Source organism: Aedes albopictus, chromosome 2 (genome assembly GCF_035046485.1).
Source record: "Aedes albopictus strain Foshan chromosome 2, AalbF5, whole genome shotgun sequence".
In the NCBI taxonomy this organism is placed as follows: domain Eukaryota; kingdom Metazoa; phylum Arthropoda; class Insecta; order Diptera; family Culicidae; genus Aedes; species Aedes albopictus.
In genome coordinates this window covers 466,759,807-466,769,265 of record NC_085137.1, presented here as the reverse complement: position 1 = coordinate 466,769,265, position 9,459 = coordinate 466,759,807, and positions in this window count along the sequence as shown.

Genomic DNA, 9,459 nt, shown 5'->3' with positions numbered 1-9,459 from the left:
GAGGATTCCTGGTACCCAAGGTCTTGCGAGACTCCATTCCGCCAGGAATCCGAGAACTTCCCGCTTGAGGCACTGCGGCGCCTCAACATTTGGTCCGTCCGAACCGGATACCGAACCTGTGGAGTGGAACCGGCCTACAGTCCCCGGTTCACCGTCGAAGCGTCCTGCTGGTCATCGAGGCGACCAGTCGAGGAATCCCGGCCGGTCTGTGGACGATCGGCACCAACGGTGACGTCTTTGCCGCCGGCAAAGACACCATCCCATCGGAGGGTTTCCGTCGATCGACGAGTCGATCGGCCCCAGCGAAGTTTCCTACTGGTCAACGAGGCGACCAGTCGTAGGATCCCTACCAGTAAACGAGAGGATCGTTGCGAACGGTGACATCCTTGCCGCTGGCGAGGACACCAGCCTATCGAAGAGTCGGTCGGCCGCAGTGAAGTGTCCTGCTGGTCATCGAGGTGACTAGTCGAGGAATTCCTGCCGGTCTGTGGACGATCGGCACCAACGGAGACTTCTTTGCCGCCGGCAAAGACACCATCCATCGAAGGATTTCTACCTATCGACGAGTTGGTCGGTCCCAACGAAGGTTTCTGCTGGTCGAGGAAAGATCAGTGTAATCGAGATCCTTTCCCCTGAAGGATTTTCCGCCGGTCAGCGAGGAGATCGGCACCAGCGAGTTGTTCCCCTGGTCAACGAGGAGACCAGTCGAGGAATCCCTGCCGATCTGTGGACGATCGGCACCAACGGTGACTTCTTTGCCGCCGGCAAAGACACCATCCCATCGGAGAACTTCTACCGATCGACGAGTCGGTCGGTATCAGCGAAGCTTTCTGCTGGTCGAGGAGCGATCAGTGGAAACGAGACCCTTTCCCCTGGAGGATTTTCCGTCGATCAGCGAGGAGATCGGCACAAGTGCGTCGTTCCCCTGGTCAACGAGGCGACCAGTCGAGGAATCCCTGCCGATCTTTGAACGGTTGGCATCAACGGTGACTTCTTTGCAGCCGGCAAAGACACCATCCAGTCGAAGGAATCCCACCGATTGACGAGTCAGTCGGTCCTGGTGAAACGTCCTGCTGGTCATCGAGGCGACCAGCCGAGGAGTTCCGTACCGGTCAACGAGAGATCGGTATTAACGCTGACATCCTTACCGCCGGTGAGGACCTAAACGTATCGGGGAGTCGGTCGGCCGCAGCGAAGCGTCCTGCTGGTCATTGAGGCGACCAGCCGAGGAATTCTGCTTGCTGGTCAGTATACGACGAGCATCAAGAGTGACACTTTTGCCGCCGGTAAAAGCATCCACGAGAAGATTTCCTGCCGATCACCGAGGTCATCGGCCCCAGAAGAAGTGTTTCCCTGGTCAACGGGCGAGAGGAATTACCGCCGGTCAGTGGACGATCGGCACTGGATGTGTCATTCTTGCCGCCGGCAAGACAACCAAGAAGACAATTTTATACCGATCAGCGAGCCTTGCTATCGGTACCGTAAAAGCCTTCTGCTGATCAAGGAGGTATCAGTGGAAGCAGGACAGCCCCTGCTAGTCACCAAGGACAAGATCGTCCGCCGATCAGTGAGGTGTTCGGTCCTAACAAAATCGTTCCCCTGGTCAAAGGAGATCGGCACCGTCGGTGAATTCTTGCGTGGGTACCGAAAAGAGAACTTATCGACCAACCACCGACCGTAGAAGTGAAGATGAGACACCACACACCGGAATTTGAGGCACCCGCCATGCATGAGACACAGCTGCTCATCCATCTCCGTGAGCAGGTCTCGCGGAAGACCCGGCACATCTTGGGAAACCTAGTAGAGGCAGAGCACAACCCGTCGAAGATGACATCATCGCTCCTGCGGGTGTACGAGAAGAAGTTAAGCATGTACTACCAGGAGTACGCCAAGCTTCACCAGGAGATCTTGGATCGCATCCCGGCATCGGAGTTTGAGGATCAGGGGGACCTGGAGATGGACTTCTACCGGCTGCACACCGAAGCGCTGCTAAGGATAGAGCAGCTATCCGCGAGCTTGGCTGGTGAGTACGAACTCAGCAAGAGTGAGCGCCGTGTTTTGGAAAGCTTCCAAAGCAGGCAGCGATCAGAACCTGCTCCGGAGGAGCTCTCAGGCCAGTCCAACGTGAAACCGCTACATCACGTTGCGACAACCGTCAGCAATATGGAGTCCGCTCAGGAAGAGCGCTCTTATTGGTCCAGTGTGACGCCAACAAATCACACTGTGACACCTACCCAGCCACCAGCCAAGTCGCAATCGAGAGATAGCCGAGCTTTTGGTAGCCTCCATAATCGGCATCAGGGGGAGTCCGTCTCAGAAGAACTCTACGACTCATCCAGTCTAGTGCCGCCGGTAAACTCTAAGACGTCCAAGGACCAACCGAATAACGTTCACAGGGAACACGATAGGTCGTCTTGTACAAAGGAACCACGTCACACGACGAGATGTGGCCTACCAAGCACTGAAGATCGACAAGGCGTGGATTGGAAGCGGACTTCCCTCCGGGCAGAGTTCATACCGTCGAAGCTATCCAGCCAGTCCTGTGTGCAGCTATCGAGTGGCACTGCGATCCCCGTCCAGGTAATCCAACCGGCCAGCAAGGATTGGAGATCTTCAGGAAGAGTGCGGATTCGCCACCAACCGCAGTGTGGTAGCGAGGAGCTCTCCGACGCGTCCAGAGTAGAACCGTCGATTCAGGGATCAGACCATCAATCGAAGAACGCTCAAAAGGAGCACAGCCAGACGGTAAGTATCCGGAGTAATCGCCAGTCGGAGTTCGCTCGAGAGGAGCTCTTCGGCTCACCAAGTCATACCGTGAAGTCTGATGGATCAGCAGCCCCTGGTCTACTGCGTGAAATGGATCATCAACACCGCTTGGAGTGCGCTAAAGAGGAACACTCCCAGCAACCAAGTGTGGGACCATATCCAATCGTCCATTCAACGATATCCGTTGGGCATCCCGGATTCGCTTGGAAGGAGCAGTCCAAGCCGACAAGTATCGGGCAGCTACGTCATGAGGAGACTAGCTTCGAGACTATGACAGTGGCAGCCGAGAAGTGCCCAGAACTGGCTCAGGAGAAGCTCTCTGGCCCGTCCAGTGTGGAACAGCCCGTTCACACTGCAACTTTCGTCGAAGGATCCGGCTTCACCTCGAGGATGCAGAATAAGCCGTCAGTAATGGAGCTGTCAAATCCCCCTAGACGTATCACCGAGTCCATGGCAGGCAAGAGGAAATCAGAGTCCGCTCAGGAGGAGCTCTCTGATTTGTCCTGCGTAGAATACCCTCTGCGCACCGCGACACCCGCCGTGGAACCAGAGTACGCTTACAAGGAGTATTCCAAGCCGTGCAGTCATGATCTGCCAGATTCCACTGCAGAAAACCCGAGACACATGAAGATCGATCAGGATGAGCGCTTCAAGCTGTCGCACGTAATGCCACTGTGTAGTGCAACAGCTGCAATCCAATGGGAGATCGTTCTTGACAAACCAAGGCTGCTGTTGGACGAAAAACCATCGCTCGCGACAGTCATCCACCAAGTGGAGTCCGCTCTAGAGGAGCCCTCCAAGCCATCAACATGGGTGATACCTCTAGTTAACCCAGCGATGTTTTCCAAGGGGTCCGAGTTGAAGACCATGGAGTGTGGATCTGTTGCAGCAGACAGCGTGAAAATGGCTCCAGACACTGCTGCACGTGTCACGGTCTATAACAGCAACTACAAGCCAGGAAAGCAACGAGACCTGCTAAGATCGAAGGCCAAGAAGAAGTGGCATACAAAGCCGGCGAAACCACCACCAATGACTTTTGTGAACGATTCGAGATCTTGCTCTGAAATGATCGTCGAGCGATTCAGTCCAGCCAGGGCAGGGCATGCTGGAACTGCAATGTCCAACGTGAAAGAGATGTATTGCGTCATGCTGCCTACGGAGTTAGTACATCGCCAGCCAATACTCAACAGTACGAGGAAAATGGAAGCGGAATGCGCATTGTTTGGCCAGCAATCCGTTCGGCAAGCTGTCGAAGGGCAGTTGAAATTCCGATATAGCTGTCTGTACTGCACCCGGAAGGAGAATTCCAAGTGGCCGATGGAAACCGTACATCGCCAACGAATCCTTGACTTGACTGGGGAAGGAAAAATCCAACCATCACGACGAGGACGGATGTTCGGAAAGATCCTGACGAGTCGACGGGGCCGGATCACAACGTCCGAGGCCATACAGTCCCGGTCGTTAAGTCGCGTTTTTTTGCGAAATAACGTCCAAAAGTTTGGATGCGTCATAATATCCTATGTGCCTTCTTTCCTTGGACTTCGTGACATACCTGCACGTTTGGACGTTATGCCCCGAAAAAATGCGCCATAAAGTCCTGGGACATTATGGCCTCGGACGTTATGATACTGCGCCCGAGTCGACTACCGTTTCAAATGGATTGGAGAGAAGCCAACCGTCATACGATGCCGTTGCTTCGACAGGAATGCTTCCAGCCCGGGGGCAGCATGTTCGCGCCCATCGGGCGCTCCGGTGGCGAAAGTGACCCACTTTCCCATAAACGCTTTGGTGCCCCGTTTTCCCCTATAAGAATGAGCAACGCCACTCCAGCTCCCACAAATGTAAACACGGCGACAGCGCGGGACCACTCACCACCAACGATGATTGCGATGATGATTGATGATGACAGCTGTGAGCGAGCGCGCGTCATCGCGTCGGCACCCAGTTGGACGAGCTTGTGCAGGCCGCTCGTGAGTGACCGGTGAGAGGCTTCCCTCAGGCAGTGCACCCAGATGAGTAGAATATTCTGGAATGATTTATTCGCCAAAGTTGGAGAATATTCTAGATGCACGTTGAGGTGCTATATAAGGAGAGCACCAATCCCGACAGTCGAAACAGTTTGAATTGACCCGGCAAACGGTCAACAGTGAAGTGTGTAATATCGAAGTGTATAAGCGTTTGCGTGGCTTCGACAACGCAAAGTTTGAAGTAGAATAAAGTGTTTTCAAGTGTAAACCCGTGTGTTCTTTCTTGCGAGAAAGAAATTCCCGTTTGAGGCACTGCGGAGCCCCAAACATTTGGTCCTTCGAACCGGATCAACGGAGGATTCCTGGTACCCAAGGTCTTGCGAGACTCCATTCCGCCAGGAATCCGAGAACTTCCCGCTTGAGGCACTGCGGCGCCTCAACAACCCCCTCGAACCCCATGAAACGCAACTGAGACCCTTTGAAACCACCGAGAACGTACTTGCAACACCTCCAAAACCCGTCGAAACTCTCTGCAATGCCTTCGAAAATCCCGAAAACGCCCCTGAGATCTTCTGGTAACCCGCTGAAACCCATTATTGGGAGTTACTGCAACCTCCCTTTGCTCTCTCCTATAAACGTCCTTGGCTACCGTTGTCATCACTATCACATTTTATTATGCACAATATTGGTTCTGATTAGCTCTTTTTATTTTTCTGCAGAACATAAAAAAGTGCATACATTAAAATCGCATCAAAATAACCTGAATAAAAAAAATTTTAGTGTGGAGATACGCTGAAACAGTCAGTGGTTTCCAAACTTCAGTCACGGGTCGCGCGAATATCTCAAGAACTGTAAGTGTGACAATGAAACGAAAATGTTTTTTTTTTCTAATTCTACGCCTTTGGTACTACAGCACCTACTAAAAATCTATCTCAGTAGTTCCCAAATAAGAGGTCACAGACCATCAATTTTTCAAGCACTGAAAGTACTAAAAAACAGTGCAAATGTTTCTCGGATTGTGCATCCCACGAAGCAGTATTTTTAATACAGATGCATTCCAAAGGTTCTACAGAAATGCACGTGGCCCGAGACTCCATATTAAGAACCACTGAGGTTTTCACCATCACTAAGTACTTTTTACGACGCAGAATTCGAAAAACATTTTCATTTTTCCTCACTTTTAGGCTTTTATGAAAGTACCATGGTCCGTGACCTCCGCCCGGAAGCCGCCAAGCTTTGAAACACCAATTTATTCTAATAAATGATCCTTGAGATGCAGAATCTGACAAACATTCACAGCTTGTCCTATGACTTCAGTTCTTGCGAAATTAGCATGATCTGTGACCTCGGCCCTGAAGCCACTAAGCTTTGCAACGCCTCTGAAAACTATTTTCGATTTTTATCGCACTTTAGACTTTTGATAAATTTGTATGGACCGTAACGCCAGATTGGAAACCCCTGAAGTTTACAACACCACTATAGTGTAATAAGAGCTCCTTGAAATGCAGAATCCAACAAACAACCAAACCTCTCCTGGGGCTTGTAGCGGTCAGGAGATTTTGTATATATTTTGTAAATAAGTTTGTAAATATTTAAAATAAGATAGATTGTAAGAGAATACAATCTGTCTCAGATAATTCAAATTTGTAAATATCCCTTAGCTTGGGCAAACGAAAAGCATTCATTAACAAACGCTTCCCGAGGTCGAGGCCATTTGTTTTCTGGATAAGGTGGGAAAGGGAAAGCAGCACGACTATCGGTCAAGTTATCCGCATAGCGGTGTAGTCACGATGTAACACGAAGGGTTCGGGAAATGACGTACTTCCGGGTACGTCCGAGATCATTCACTTTCCCTTATCTGAGGCTACAAAGACTCGATCATTTCGTCCGTGATCGTCCAAAGAATTGGAAGTGTTCGCGTTTGTTTCGTAGATTTTCGTGAGCCAAAGTAGGTGTTAAAGTGATGTTTGATATAGTTAAATTGTCTAACTTGTGTTTCGTTCATAGTAGGCCAGAAGTGTGCGTTAAGAACTGTGTGCGATTGAGAAGTAGTAGAAAGATCAAGCCAAGGTGAGAAATTGTGCTCTAAGCGTGCTCTTGTGCCAGTGCTTAAGTTTCGTATCCCGCCAGTTTCTCTTCAAGCCGCAGTTCGCCGCGCTCAAGCGCGACCGCTTCCTCCCCAACGGACGAGAAGTACCCGGCAACCGCCAAATAGCCGGAAGCGGACGGATCCGTCACCATATCGGTCCGAGAAGGCCCGGGGACCTTCAAGTGGACGAGGTCCACGAGCTGGTTCGCCAACAAACCAGCCGGGCAGCATCAATTGCCACAAACCGCCATTGCATAGGGCACGCCAACTGCCATTGCGATCACGCGGTGACGAGCCGATCAACGACCAACGACCGCCATCAATCAGCCAAGCCGCCGGTGAGTCAACGACCCGGCCTGCAGGTCATCGACTGCGAAGGTTCGTAAGCAGAACAGATCGGTGAGTCAACCTTTCCTTTTTTTCGAGAAGTGCGGCGTCCGCTGAGGGCGCCGCGGAGGACCTTTTTTGCCAGTCAAAAGACTGAGTATGAAGTGCTGAAAAGCCAAAACAACACCTCCTTTCGGAGATCGGATTCCTTCCGACAGCGTCTTGGGGGACCAACGTCTTGGCCCCGTGAAAATGCGTGCGTGAGCCGTCTTCGCCACCACTGCAGGAAAGCTTTGTCACCAGGAGCGCAGACAAATACGAAGCTGAGCTTCCAGCAAATGTGACGTCACGATACAGAGCACTGAGCACAGTTAGGAAGAGAGAGGGAGTGGCTAGGGAAATCGCACACATGCTAGGAGGTAGAAGATAGAGAACGAACACAAATACGAATAATGAATTCGAATTGATGTATACCCGTGAACATGTATGTCATCTTAGGAAATAAGTCAATATAGTCATATAAGTGAATATATTCGTATCAGTTTCGTCAAACCCCAAATAAATGTGTTATTAGTTTCCATCCTAGCAATATGATTTTTTAATTGTATTTAGCATCACTGCGCGGTTTGCTGTAGTTTCGTGTCCCGTCCTCCACACGTAGAGTTTGATTGGGTTATCTTATGAGTGTCTTCCAGCTCAGTGAGGGATCTGGTGGTGAGAAGAGAGAGTTCTGCCAGTGATGAGAACTTCTTTTTAGTGGGATCGTAGGGGTTCAGGTGAGATCTCTCACCGTCGTCTCTGAGTGTCGTCGTGTTTGTGCTGTTATGTTGTGGTAATAGGGATTTCCCGTTTGGCCGTTTTAGATCGTAGCCAGCTGGATCGATCCATAAATCCTTTTCAGGAAAATAAATGGACTCGCCCTTTGGGAGTCTCATCCGGGCAATTTAAAATTGGGCTCGTGGTCTCCTTTCGAGGAGTGGCGCATAAGCCACGTGTTTTATGCTGGATCGCCCAGCAGCGGCTACAGGCTTACGGTTCTTGCAAAATCAGTTTGGGAACCACAGAGCTTACTTACCTTACCGGTCACACTAAGTGCCCTGTGCTGTACGTAGAAGTCGTCTCCACGTCTTCTTCTACCGGTATACCGGACATCCTCATGACGTGATCCACCCACCGTAGCCTCCCGATTTTCACGGTGTGGACGATGGTTGGTTCTCTCAGCAGCTGATGCAGCTCGTGGTTCATTCGCTTTCTCTAAATCTCATCTTCCTTCTGCACTCCACCGTAGATGGTACGCAAAACACCTTCCGTTCGAAAACTCCAAGGGCGCGTTGGTCCTCTGCAGAGTAGAGTAGTGCTTCGTGCCCATAGAAGACATCTGGTCTAACCAGCGTTATGTGGATGGTTAAATTCGTGTGCCGGATCTTTGTTTGATCGTTAAGGTCTGCGGAGTCCAAAGTGAGCTCGATTGTCTGCCACAACGCGTCTCTGGATTTCTCTGCTGGTATCGTTGTCAGCGGTGACCAGTGAGCCCAAGTACACAAATACTTCAACCGCCTCGATTTGAAATTGTGAGCTATAATATCAACACATCGGCAAAACCAAGCAGCGAAACGGACTTCGTGAAAATCGTTCCACTCGTGTTTATCCCCGCTCTCCTAATTACACCCTCTAAAGCAATGTTGAACAGCAAGCACGAAAGACCATCACCTTGCCGTAACCCTCAGCGAGATTCGAAGGGGCTCGAGAGTGTCCCTGATATTCGAACTACGCACATGACTCGATCCATTGTCGCCTGGATCAATCGTATAAGTTTATCCGGGAATCCGTATTCATGAATAATTTGCCACGTGGGCACGTTGTATTCGCGTCATTTCTTCAACATCTGGCGGATGGCGAACATCTGGTCCGTTGTAGCGCGTTCACCCATGAATCGAGCCTGATATTGCCCCACGAACTCTTTTGCAATGGGTTTAAGCGGAACTATTGAGCTGTATATTGTAATTAGTGCTTCTTGAGACGCAGAATTCTGAAATCATTTACACCTCCTAGGGCTTTCGGTTCTTGCGAAATAGGCATGGCTCGTGATGATCCAGGCTTGGAAACCACTGAACTATGCAACGCCACTATATTGTAATAAAAGCTGTTAGAGACGCAGAATCTGAAAACAGTTTGGCAACCCCTAAGGTTTACAACACCACTAATAAGGCCACTACGGCCCTTGACCCCATCTTGTGAACCACTGGGAATTTGGCGCAAATAAAACCGCGTGATTTGGGGCTTCAGTGTATTTCAGCGTCGTATGAACCA